Source organism: Nicotiana tabacum, chromosome 10 (genome assembly GCF_000715075.1).
Source record: "Nicotiana tabacum cultivar K326 chromosome 10, ASM71507v2, whole genome shotgun sequence".
NCBI lineage: Eukaryota > Viridiplantae > Streptophyta > Magnoliopsida > Solanales > Solanaceae > Nicotiana > Nicotiana tabacum.
The window spans coordinates 128,663,919-128,678,266 of NC_134089.1; positions in this window are offsets into that span (position 1 = coordinate 128,663,919).

Consider the following 14,348-nt stretch of genomic DNA (forward strand, 5'->3'; position numbering starts at 1 on the left):
CAGATACCTTTATATTTGTTTTTCAATTCCAACTTTCTTTTACTTTTTATTTTTTTAAAATTTTCACAAAACTTTACTTTTATTTTTTTAATTTTCTACTTTCTTTTACTTTTTAAAAGAGAATTCCACCTACTTTTACTTTTATTTTTTTTATTCAATACTTCCCTTTTTCTTATTTTGTAAATCACTCCTGAAAATTAAAAAAAAATATTTTTTCGGAATTGTTTTATTATTTTAAAATAAACATAAAAATAAAATAATATTAATAGTAATAATTCACCTTTTAAATTTTATATTTTTACCCTATAATAAAATGTGTAACAAACCTAAAAATTGTAGGTTAAAACCCCTAAAATATTTACATAGAAGAAGTGATAAAAAATTAAATATTATCAAAAATTAGGTGCTCACACCATGCTCACCATATCCTCCAACAAATCGCAGTCCAAAGGGATCACGATCGAGCGAGAGGATCCATCCATTCTCACCTCCATCCCGGTAAGCCCTTCGTCGAATATTCTCACCTCCTTGGGATCGACATCAGAGCCGGAGTCATAATCATCTACGGCCACTCTTTTCTCCCTCTCCTCAGCTGAAGAGGGAACGTTGTCCTGCGCTAACGTTGACAGGTCACTCCTCGGAATGATCACAACCGCCTCTGGTTGCTCCTTTTTTTCTACGGAGGCAATCTCTATGTTTGAAGGAGGCACGGTCTCTGCACCCAAAGCCGTACCACCCCCCAACTCGGCCATGATCAACTCAGGTTCACCCCCGAAGGCTCTTCATCCTCAATCTCTCCTCCATCAAACTCTATCCTTCGCTTTTTCCGCAGAGCTTCTTCGTCTTTGTCCTGGTCCGATTCATCCACCAAATGAAACACTATAGAATCTAGAATATCCATTAATGGGGCAAGAGTTTGGCGGCTAGGACCACGCGAGGCGGGGGCTTGAGCAGGCTCGCTTGCAGCCACAACAAGTATAGGCCCGATCGAAGTACTCGACTGGTGAAAAACAGGAGTAGGAGCCCTCCCCCTCCTTGAAGCCCTTCGACCTACCAACAAAGAAAGTAAAAAAATAGAAGGAAAGAAAGGACGATACAAAGGTCAAAATTACTAAGATCAAAGCAAAGTGACTCACCGGCCGCAAGTCTGCACCAAAACCTCTCATTAAATTGTGACCACTCGTGAATCCCCACCGTATGAGGCAAAATCTGACTCACCCAGTCACGAATGTTGGTCACTAATGAAGAAGGGTCCCTCTCGGCTAAAAAAAAGAGGGAGAACGATCAGATCGCCACAAAGAAACAACAAATAGCCATTTGGGAGAAAAACTTACGAACAAAGTACCACTCCTCGGGGAATCTGCCGGGGTTCGACACTACGTGCTCCGTCCTCATGCAGAAGAAGTTGGCCCAAAAGCGGCGATTAGTTTTGTCGTCCATCTTCATCACCAATCCCTTAGTCCCCCCGGTGGCGAAGGTGTATCATCGTACCCCTGTGAAAACTTGGGCCGAAGAGGTGAAGTAGATGACGAAGAGAAATCCCGCAGTTGGCTAGCTCCGCGTACTTGATAAGCATAAGGAAAAGCTTGTATATGTACGGGGAGAGCTGATCCGGGCATACACCGTAGTAACAGCAGAAGGCCAAGGAAGGAAGAGGAAGTGTTTAGCTAACAACAAACGGGCATGCATAGAATGCATAGTACCTAGGGTGATGTATCTGCATTACATCGCTACCAGCAGGAACGAGTTCGACATGGTCCGGAAATCGCCATTTAGCCCTAAAAGCAACGAGCACCGCCCCATCCATCTCAATAATGACGGGTTTAGGATCATCATCAGGTCGGTTCTTAAAATCTGATCTGACCCTCCCCAAACATGGAATTATCTCATCCACAATGGGTAAATTCTCATATTTTACCATGGTTGTTCCTTCTTCATGAGAAGATAGGTCCACAACCAACGCTACAGGATTAGTGACTCCCTTAAGAGTAGACGATGCACTAGCCATTTTTCTGATTATGTGTAAGAAAAGGAAATGCAAAGGTGAAAGAGATGACAATGGTGGAAAATGCTAAAGGGAGGGAGAAAATACAGGTGCAAGAAATTTAAAGAAGAAGAAGGAGAAGCTTGGGGTTCCAAAAGCTTATGAAATGCAACAACTCAAGTAAGGAATGCCCATCCCTATTTATAAGAATACTGACACTCTGATCGAGAAAGCCAAATGCCGCCTTATTAATTTCGAAACAGAAGAGGCACAGGAAACGACGTAATGTATTGGGAACATGCGCCATAATGACGCATGATGAAATGACGTCATTTCAAACTAACATAATGCTCATATGTGGCTCTTGAAGCGCCACATCATCACCTCTCCATAAAAAAAGTCACTCCTCGGCCGACATGCACAGATTTTTCAAAATTGCAACTAGCGAAGTCCGCCCATCGAGCTCGTCCAAAGACAACCCCGACGACCGGAGGGACTTAACTGTATGGGTCAAATATGGTTAGAGTAATCTTGTCTAAATGATGGTAACTAAAAGCTAATCAGGTCGAGGCCGCGCTTGTGGAATAACATATTGGCGAGTTGAGCAGTTAAGGTCGAGGTCGAGAACTCAGATCAGCCCAAACGGCTAGTTTATTTATAAGATATTTTAGAGGAATATTTCAAAGAATATTCTTTGCACTTGTACTTTCAGTTAGGTGAGGGGAAAATCCCATATAAGTAGGAATAGAGAGAAAAGAGAAAGGTATGTAATATTCTATATGATAAGCTCTCTCTAGAAAAGTTGACTCTCAAGTAACTACAAACATTGTATTTACAAAAGATTCAATTTGTTGTTGGTCCCTAGCTTTCTCACATCAGATTCGAGAAAGCTTTCTATATTCCCACGTTTGATTGCTTTACATTATTGTCATAGAGAGAATCATCTACCTCATTGAATATTTGAGTGAATCATTCTTTCTATTTATATTTATTGTCATTTATCATATTTATTGTTTGTCATTATTCCCTCACTCATTCATAATAATATCATTAAACACTCCCTTGGTATTTAATAGTCTTGAATGTGGTTTTTACGTTATTGACATCTATTAATCTCAGATCTAGGATTTATTATATTTAACTAGAATTTGCCCATTATCATTTTATTTAATTAGTTTAACAAAAAAGCTTAACACTTTTTGGTCAAATAATAATAACCAAAGACCTTCTAAGCCAATCAATGAACAAGGTATGCATGGGGACATGGTATGCCCATCTTTCAAGTGCTACACTTGTTTATCCGTAACACGGTACAGTTTAATATATATGTGATTTATAGATAAGTGAATCGATTTGATCTCAAAATAATAAATAAAAATATAAGACTTAGCGTAAAGATTGAGATAAGACAACAGAAATCTTGGTTTCAGGAGCAGAGCTTCCAAAGGCAATAGTAATGATATTAATAAGCAAGAAGATCAAATATTATAGAGCTTTGAACAAATAAGCTTGTCAGCAAATTCGTGTCCAACAATGGTTGTTGAGCTCACTATTTATAGTTGTTCCTAGGGAGCAAGGTCTTAGGATCTAGCCCTGTTAAATGATAAATATGGGGGCCATTGAACAATTTGTAACGATCAGCAATGAATAATATATTCTCTGTAGCGGACTATGTACTTAATGCTATAGAATATTCTTCATTAAGTTCTACTGGGTGGTAGTCATTTATTTTGTCTTTATGAACAACATTCCCTTCGGGAACAAACGAGATTGTTGCTTTCGGACCTGATTGCCATTTGCCTTGTTTTCCATCTGCCTTCGTCCCACGTGTCGCTTTATTATGCGAGCATTTAATATGAACATATTTTACCTTATACAGATAATCCCCATACTTTCCGGTAGCACATCCTTGTGTCACCGTGAAGTTGGTGGAGATAGCTTTCTTGGCGGGAAATTCCCTGACCCCCTCTAAAAAGTTTCTGATGATTGATTAGACGCATGTCTCTCCACATTTAATGCCCTGAACATGCATTATCCCATGATTCAACAACAGTTTCACCGATTTTCGAGGTAATTATGGCCACGATTTTAGCCGCCTATTCCTTTACTTATACGCCTCAATCTTCTCCTTTTACACTTCATAATTTTCTAAACTCTCTCAAACTCTCTTTACTCAACTCCACTTGTTTTCAACTTCCTTTAATCTTCTTCTTATTCAGAGAAAACCCCTTCCTTCTGATAACAATGGCCTCCTCTTCCAGAAATTCCAGTGCTTCAAAGAACAAAGAAAACACCGATGATGCTGCTCCTCCTATGATGAGCACCATTATCCCAGAAGGCTTACTACAACTAAAAACTTCGAAAAAAGTACCCTTCTACTAACCCCCGCACATGGGTTGTTGGTGTATATCCTGCTTCCATCTGTCCTTCTAGCATCCCTGCTGTGAAGGAAGATTGTGGTTGTCAAAATTTGGACATCATCTCTCCTGACCTAGCAGAGTGGGTAACCTTCTCCAAGAAGAGGTTTAAGGTATGTTTATACATACCCGATCACTCTGGCCCGTTCGCATTTATCGGGGGACTTGAATCCATTATCATGGAGTTTTGCTTTGGTTACCAAGTCTGTTTGGCATAGGTGAGCCCTTCTGTGTTGCGGACGGTAGCATGTCTTCGGCGTCTATGCTAGGAGACGAGGCAAGAGCTATCCTTGGCTCAACTGATGAACCTTTATTCCCCCAATATTTACCTTGGGGGAATGATAAACTTTATCAAATGTGGTCACCATGCTTTACTCACCAGCATGGATAATGACAACGACCATGGATGGATAGAACGGTTCGTTGCAGTTGCCACCAGGGACATCATCCCGGCTACGACTTCATCATTTCCTGAATCATGGAACTATACTCGTAAGTTCAGCATCAGTCTTCTCTTCTAGTTAAAGATAGTCCCATGCTATTACTGATCTTTCTTCTTTCACTATTTTAAAAACTCGATGGACACTACCAAGGGTTGAAGGCTTGGACCAGTAGGTCCAGAAGATTTTGATAGCACTATGCCCGAGACTTGCAAGTGGAAAGAACTGGCCCTTAAATATGGGTGGAAGGCCAAAAATCATGATAGGTTAAACTTATCTTGTTAACAAGTCTATTCGAAAGTCGAATTAGCAACTTTTACACCAATTTTCAAGTGGATGAGATCAGTCGAGTAGTCTCAGTTAGAGATGGTTTGAAGGAGCAGTAGAGATCAATATGATGTCTGCTGACTTAAGGAAGTTGTCTGACCCATAGAAAGAGTTAGAGGCGGCCGAGCACATCCCACAAGAGTCAAGCCCAGAAAGCGTGGCAAGTCATTCGCCAAGGCCATTACCAACAACAGGATTTACTTTTCATATAGGAAAATTGGTTAACTTTTCTTTCCTATTAAATTCAAGTCTTCCGCAGGGCTCTGTTACCATCCCCGAGGAGGATGTTTTTGTCGATCATGCTGAAATGGTGAGGTTGTTGCAGGAGGCTTTCACTCGAACGGGTGCCATTGAGCCTGCTTCCGATGTAGGGATTCTTCTCGGAGTCCCCGGCCAGAGAACAAGTAACAAAAAGACTATGTTCGTCCACATCTGAGTGCAAAATAAAAAAGCGAAGAGCGCAGTTCCCAAGCCAACCGTAGACACTGTGGTGATCGATGATAATGGAGGATCCAGTGATGAGAGGGCTTCTCTACATAGAAGACTACGACCTTCATCAGCTCAACGGAATTCTCAATCTGTTGAGCTAGTTACACTAACCAAGGACGACATCCCGACACTCTGGGGAATGTGATATAGTGGAAGATGCTAACTCCCTGCTTCCGAGTCCTAGTTGTTGTTCTTGATACCGTGAGGCTGGGTACCCCTCTTCCATCTTTGGTTGATGAGCAACTAACAACTAGCACTGCTTTTGCCACAACTGTTTCTCAACCTACAATGCCATCAGCTTCATCTCCTTCTTCGCCAACTTTGCCTTCGCTACCAGCAATTGCTACATCATCTCCATCGGTCCTAGCCATCCGAGAAGAGGATGTCCCTCTTTCCTAGTCCCTAGTTCATAGGAATATGGGACATAACTATTCGGCCCCCTCCGAAGTCCTCAGAGGAGGAAGAATGTTTCCCTCTCGATTTCTATCTAATGCCATCTGTTGTCCCGGCCGGTGGAGCTTGCTAATTATCTAAAGCCTCTAGCTTAAGATAAGGATAGAAATAAAATACAATCTCTCTCTAGAGAGCGCATGGTGAACAATGTCATGCACAACGCAGTGGCGGTACAATCCTTGTTCCCTATGTTATTCCTTCTATCTTTGTTATGGCAGGATTTTTAATTTGTACTTCTCTTTTTCAAGCTAACATCCTTGCTTCCGAAGGCCTTCAGAGGTTGATCCTTGACAAGGAGAAACTCACCTTCGAGTGGGATTAATTGTTAACCGAGCGGGATCAATTTACTGCTCGCCTTTCGGAACTAGAAGCACAAGCTGCTGAGGCCGTTAAGTTGGAGGCTCGGTTGCAGGAAAGCGAGCAAGAGTAGTGACCCTCAGCCAAGATGCCGCCATGTTAAAGGTGCAATTTGAAGAAGCTAAGGTAAAGTGGGTTGAGGTCCAGAATGCCGTTCTTGCTTCTGTCGATTGCGAGGCTATCTCTACTGAAAGACTAAATAATTTGGAGACAACCTTGAACTCCAAAGCTGAAGAAGTTGTTGCTACTAAGGAGAAGTATGCATAGAGAGGCATGAGAGAGTCATAAAGCATAACAAAGTTTATAACTCCACTATTCGTGACCTTGATGTTAGCCTCCAGGCTACTAGTTCTTAGCGAAATAACCTTTCGACCGAGGTTGACCAGCTTAAGGAAGAACTTTAGCGCCGAGCGGCTTTCCTCATTGTTGAAAAAATATATTGTATATCATGAGGAGAAAAACCTTGGAAGAGGCCAAAGCGGGTGTCATTCACTTTGATGCCGAAATCACCAAGGCCCATGAGTTGGAGTCAACTGCCTGAAGGGGTCTCCCAATTCAACCTGATGTTGCTGACTCTTTTAGTTTTGGTTCCAAGTTCTTGGGAACTGAATAATAACTTGAAGGTGATGATGGTGAAGGCTAAGATCTTGAGTCGGCGGCGGATCCGCCTACTTCTTCTAGGGTGCAGATGTTTCTCTTCCTCCGGATTCCAAGGATGCAATAACTTAGCTTTTTTCTTTCTTTTCACTTTTTTTCTTTTCCATACTTTTGTACATGTGCTTCATGGCACGTTTGTTGTATATAGAAGTATTTTTTCGTTTAATTATTGTGCAAGTTTTTCTCTATGCATACTTTTCGTCTAAGTATTGCACAAGTTTTTCTTTTTGCATCGAGTTATCCGAGGCTTCAAATGCATTTTTTTCCCCGATAATATTTGAATTCTGGGCATAAGTTCTTCAGGAATCAACCCTTTACCATGAGGGTTTAAGAGGTCCCTCTTATGTTTATGGTGCTCTTGAAGAGGACGTCTCTTATTCATAACGACACTAGCATTTGAAGTACTTGTTTAACTTTCAAATGATAAAATTTATTCATCGTTTAGACAGGAAACAAGATAAAAATAAAAGGACTTTACTTTATTCCTTCCATTTTCAAAAGTATATAAGCATTTGTTGTTCTAAAAAGAAATTGCCATTACTTGTGGTTAACTTGTACAACTTGTTTCTACTGGCTGGTCGCGCAGTCCCCGGTCCCGATGATACAACTTTATTCCCGAATTTCGTAATCCTGGTTGATGTGGAAATCATGTTGTTGTATTCTCATATCATTCTCCCCCAGTGTTCGAATGCGAAAAATGCGAATTTGAACATTGAAAGTCTTGCTCTTTTGAAGATTCCACTAGTGAATGGTTGGATAATCTTTGGTTCGATAGCAAACTTCATTTCCCTTTAGGAAATTTACTATAGAGCCAAAGATTACCTAACCACTCCCTAGTGACTTTCACTCGTGAATGGACGAGTAACCTTTGGCCCGATAGAAAGCCTTGTTTCCTGGTAGGAACTTCGCTATCGAGCAAAAGACTATCTAACTGCTCCGTAATGGCTCGTTGCCTGTGTGCCTTATCATTTAAAGGTCTTATTTCTGCCAACGAAGCTTCCTTCATAGTATGCTTTCTGTTGTTGCCTCGTTAACAAACTTTTGAGGTGTGACACATTCGAGTCGCTTGGAAACTTTACTCCATCTTGATTCTTCAATTCGTATGACCCTTTTCCTGCGACAGCTGAAACCCGTTAGGGGCCAGCTTTCCTGCATTGAGCTCCCGGGTGTTTTGAGTTACTTTCCTTAAAAACAAGTCTCCTACTTTGAAATAATGGAGGTTGGCTCTTCGATTGTAATATCTTTCCATTCTCTATTTTTGGGTTGCCATCCTTATATGTGCCAAGTGCCTGCGTTCATCGAGCATCTCCAATTTGACCAATAATGCTTCATTATTTGTTTCTTCATCTGCCGGAAGTATCTCAGGGTAGGTTCTCCTACTTCCACCGGGATCAAGGCTTCTGCTCCGTATATGAGAGAGAAAAGAGTCTCCCCCGTGCTTGATTTGGCCATTGTTCGCTATGCCCATACTACTCCCGGCGGCTCTTCGGGCCATTTGCCTTTGGCTGCTTCCAATCTCTTTTTGAGATTTTGTATAATCACGTTGTTTGTTGGCTCTGCTTGACTGTTTGCACTCAAGTGATAAGGTGATGATGTGATTCTTTTGATTTTCATGTCTTCAAGGAATTTTGTGACCTTAGAGCCTATAAATTGTGCCCCGTTGTCGTAGGCTATCTTTTTTGGTATCCCAAATCTGCAAATTATTTTCTCCACAGAAAATCTACCACTTCACGCTCAGCGATTTTCTGGAAAGGACCTGTTTTAACCCACTTAAAAAATAGTCAGTTAAAATTAAAAGAGATCTTTCCTTACTAGGGCCCGGTGGCAATGGATCGACTATATCCATTTCCCATTTCATGAATGGTCAGGATGACAAAATCGAGTGCAGTAGCTCTGCCGGTTGATGTATAATGGTGCATGATGTTTACACTTATCGTATTTCTAAACATAAGTCTTAGTGACTTGTTCCATCTGGGGCCAGTAGTATCCTGCCTTAATTAGCTTTAACACTAAGGAGTCCGCGCCTTAATGATTTCTAAAGATCCCTTCGTGGACTTCTCTCATGACATAGTCAGCTTCGGATGCTCCCAAACGTCGGGCCAATGGGCCTTCGAAAGATCTTCTATACAATTGACCCCCCTTGAAGTTGTATCGAGATGCTTTAGTACGCAACACCCGAGATGCCGTGGGATCTTCAGGCAAATTTTCCTGCTCGAGATAGTCAATGATCTTATTTCTCCAGTCCCAGACCAAATTGGTTGCGTTTACTTTGCAATATATGTCTGCATCCAATACCGAATGCATAAGTAGCATGACCGTACCAGAGTCTGGTCCCTTAATTTCCGTGGACGATCCCAGATTGGGTAGTGTGTCTTCCTCCACATTTTTTCTCTCTCGGGATATGGGTAATTGATCATTACCTAAATCATGCGGGCAGAGCCTGAACTTTTACTACATATTGTTGCATGTGTTCATCTTTAGCTTCGAAGATGCTGTAGAACTAATTTACAACCAATTGGGAACCACATTTCATTTTTATGACCTCAAAGTTCAATCCCCGGGCCAGCTTGAGTCCTGCAATCAAGCTTCATACTCTGCTTCATTGTTAGTTAGAGGTACAGTCCTTATGGCCTGCCGTAGGGTTTCCCCCGAAGGCGTGATTACAACCACGTAGAGCCCGGGCCCTTTCACGTTGGAAGCTCCATACGTAAACAAGGTCCAAACTCTTGACGTCAATTCTGACACCATCACTGCTTCTTTGTTAGCCAAAGATAACAGTCCCGGACTGAAATCGGCCACAAAGTCTGCCAAAACTTGTGACTTAATCGTAGTCTTAAGTTTATACTCTATTATTCACTCATTTCGACTACCCATTTGGGCAGCTAACCTGAAAGTTCAAGTTTATGAAGGATATTCTGCAGGGGAAAGGTTGTCACCACGGGTATCAAATGACATTGGAATAAGGCCTAAGCTTTCGAGAGACGACTATGAGAGCTAAGGCCAATTTTTCATAATGTGAGTATCGAGTTTCTGGTCTTGTTAAAATTTTACTAATATAATAGATAGGAGATTGCATACCTTCGTCCTTACATACTAAAACAGCATTTACCGCTACCTCAGAGACCGCTAAGTAAATCAACAATTGTTCCCCTTCCTCCTATTTTGATAGCAATGGAGGGCTCAATAAATATCTTTTCAAATCCTTCAAAGCATGTTGGCATTCCGGAGTCTATTCGAAGTTTTTCTTCTTTTTGAAGAGAGAAAAGAAGCGATGGAATTTTTTTGAGGATTGAGAAATGAATCTGCTTATAACGACCAGTCTTCCTGTCAATCTTTGAACCTCTTTCACATTTGATAGCTAGTCAGGGATGTCTTCGATGGCTTTAATTTTATCGGATTGACTTTGACCCCTCTTTGCTACACCAGGAATCCCAAGAACATACCGAAGCTGACTCTGAATGCACACTTCTCGGGTAAGCTTCATGTTGTGCTTCCTCAGGATGTCAAAGGTTTCTTGCAGGTGTTTAAGATGATCACCTACATTCAAAGACTTAACCAGCATATCATCTATGTAAATTTCCATGGTTTTCCCTATTTGTTTCTCAAACATTTTGTTTATGAGCTGCTGATAAGTGGGGCATGCTTTATTTAGATCTTTATAGTCTACGCACATGTGAAATTTATTATTCTTCTTTGGAACTACTACTGCGTCAGCTAGCCAGTCAAGATACTTTACTCTCATATTGGACCGATATCAAGCAAACGAGTTACCTCTTCTTTGACAAATTTGTTTTTGACCTCGGCAATAGGGCATTTTTTCTACCTCACCGGAGGGATGTTAGAATCCAGGCTCAATTTGTGCACGACCATTTCTGGATGGATAGTGCCATATCTGCATGCAACCATGCAAAACAATCAATGTTAAATTTAAGAAATTCTATTAATCCTAAATTGAGCTTGGGGTTTAATCCTGTCCCTAAGTAGAACTTCCTCTCCAAGAACTTTTCGAACAACGCGACTTGCTCAAGTTCTTCCACTGTGGATTTTGTTGCGTCCGTTTCTTCTGGTACCTGGAAACATCTTGGTACTTGATAGGATTCCGACGACTCCTCCCCCCTAGTTGACTTTGTTCGGCTCGGGAGCAGGCATCAGTTCCTATAATTGCTATGATCCATGCTCCTTCCCTTTACTACTGAAAATTGAGATTGTGTTCATCTTCCTTGCCGCCGATTGATCTCCTCTTATCTGCTTAATTTGGGAATTTTAGTAATTGATGATATGTTGACAGTACAGCCTTTATCTCATGCAACCATGGTCTCCCCGGGATAATATTGTAACTCATATCACCATCCACGACCTCGAAAAGGGTTTTATTCATCAACCCCTTGGTATTTGTGGCAACAGGATCTCTCTTCGGGTCATTACGATTGCGTGGTTGAATGCGACGAGGCATTTTGTGGCCGGAATGATGCTTTCGATAAGCTTGGTTTGCTCCAATACCCTCCATTGTATGATATTGGCTGAACTTTCTGGGTCCACCAAAACACATTTAATTTTAAAATCTAAAACATTAATAGAGATTACCAAGACATCATTGTATAGTAGCAGTAGTCCATATGTGTCCTCCTCCGTGAAAGTAATGTCGTCCTCAGCAACTTCCCGAAGTCTCTTACTGCGGGTTGCTGACACCTTCGTCTTTTTTGCCGCCAAAAATGTCGCACCATTAATCTCGTTCCCCCCCAAAACAAATTATGTTGATCGTCAAACAAGAAGGATTTTTTCCTGCTTTCGAAGGTTTCGTATTATCACGATTGCGACCGTAGTTATTTTTAGCTCGGTCACTTAAGAATTTTCGGAGATGGCTATTTTTCAGTAATGTCGCTACCTCCTCGTGCAAATGCTAGCAATACCCAGTCCGGTGACCGCTGATCCCATGGTATTCGCACCATAAATTAGGATCTCTCTGACTAGGATCAGATCTCATTGGTTTCGGGAATCGTGCTTCCTTAATGTTCCTCATAGCCGACACCGGTTCCAATACGCTAATGTTGAAGTTGTAATCAGAAAACCTGGGGTAGGAGGAGTCTTGGAAACCCGATAACTCTTTTGTCATGCAATGATTTGTTATTCCGGCCGTGATCAGCTCTCTTATCGGTAGCGAATCTATCAGCCGAACGAAAACCTTTGCCGCATCTTGCAGGCCTTTCATAAACTGACCTCTTGAAGACCATCGATTTGTGTCGAAATCATCCTTTGATTTCTCCTTATTCTTCTCCCGGTCCCGACTTTGGTGTTATACCCCATTTTAACACAGGTCAATTTAGAGTATAACCTATTGAAAATACCAAAGTTTATTTAATTAAAGAGAGTCTCCACCTAGATAATTCTAAGGTAAATTAGGACACCTATTATTAAAAGCTTAAGTTAAACTCTATTTCATGGTCTTAACCTAAAGATTAGGTAAGAGTTTTAAATATTTTAAAAGTAAGGTTTTTAAAGCACCTTTTAAAATCCGTTAAAAACAGTTAACTGATCAAACTTGGTTAATAAAAGTTAAATATTTTATTAAAATTTATAAGAGAATATAAATTATAATTGAATGAACAAAGTGAATAAAGTTTTAACTATGTTTTCAAGGAAAACTCATAATTAACTTGCATTTTGAAAACTATTTTCGTTTGCAATATTCGTTAAGGTCAAGAAAACATGGAAACTCTATATTAAAGAAAACTCTGCCAATTCAAAGTTAAGAGTCACATTACCCAAAACAAGAAAATTTTTATTTTGTGCCTCACACAATTGACGCTAGTTGTGTGAGGCCTTTTTTTATCTCATAACTGTGTGATTCCAGAATTTTGTGGACCCAAATATATAAGATATGGATCCATAAATGTGTGAGATAAAAAGAGGCCTCACACAACTAATGTTAGTTGTGTGAGGCACACCATAAAATTCGAACAAGCACTTCTTTAAGCCTAAAAAACGACACCCTAAGCTGCTAGGTGATTACGTTCTTAGAAGTTCTTAATTAACAAGATATTTTTTCGAAATTAGAGTTGTAAATTTAGAAGATAAAATTAATCACCAATTATAAAAATAAACTCAAATAGAACCAAATCACAAGAACTAACGAAATTTAGATAAAATGAGTAAAGATTAATGAAAGCTGCCATAGGCGACCCCAAGCAAGTTTTGCTTCTTTTCTTCTTGTCCATTAGTCTAATATATGGTGATGACTTCATGCTCGGGTGAGACTTGCATTAAGACTCATATTACTCCATGTGCATATGCAAACAAAAAAAGAAGATAAGAATTAGAAATAAAGTAGTGGCAATAAACTGAGATAGAAGAGTAGTAAACTTGAATTGGATTCTAAACTTACAGCAGGATTATTAACTCACATAAAACAAATATTTTTAAAATATTTCAGCAATCTTATACTAATACATTCATTAATCTCTAAGTTTAGGTATGTGCTCTAATCTAAATATTAAGTCTAGATAAAAAACTGTAAGGAAAATGAGTAGATAATATTGACTAAGAACAAAAAGGAAAGAAGACTAGAACTTATCAAAAATATTGTGTCGTGACAAGCCACTGCCTTGAAAGCGATTTCGGCTTAACTGGGTGCAAATCGTTAAGACCGGTCGCTCCCCAAGGTTCCACAACACCTGCAAACACGTGCACTCGTGGCTGGAAGTTTAGAATTGGCACAAAATAGTTGCCCAAAAAGAAGAGAAGATGAAGGTTTTTCTGTAGTTGTTACAGAAATTAAAATATTGTAGGAAGGAAGTAATAATTAGCAAGGTGAATTCTTGGCTAAGAATTGAGTGGATATGATGGCTAAAGATCATCCTATTTATACGCAATTAGCAAGGTTGCATGTATGCACGTACCTTGAATGTATGTATATTAGTCCACTTGGCTTCAATATTAATAAGTGTACCTAGTCTTCCATGCATGAAGACACATGATATATTTGCATAGCCATTTGTCAAAGCCATTCAACACTTGGCTTTAAGGCTTCATGCAAGATGCTACTTGAAAATAGATAGAACACTTGAATAATACCAACAATACCAATAATGTAAATAGATTTTTAAAAAGAAATTTTTGACTTTGCATTATAAATAATACCAACAATTCCCCACTAATGCAAAGACAAAAATAGAATAATTTTGGGCAAAAGAAGGAACATGTACTTAAGTGTCAATATCTTTCGAT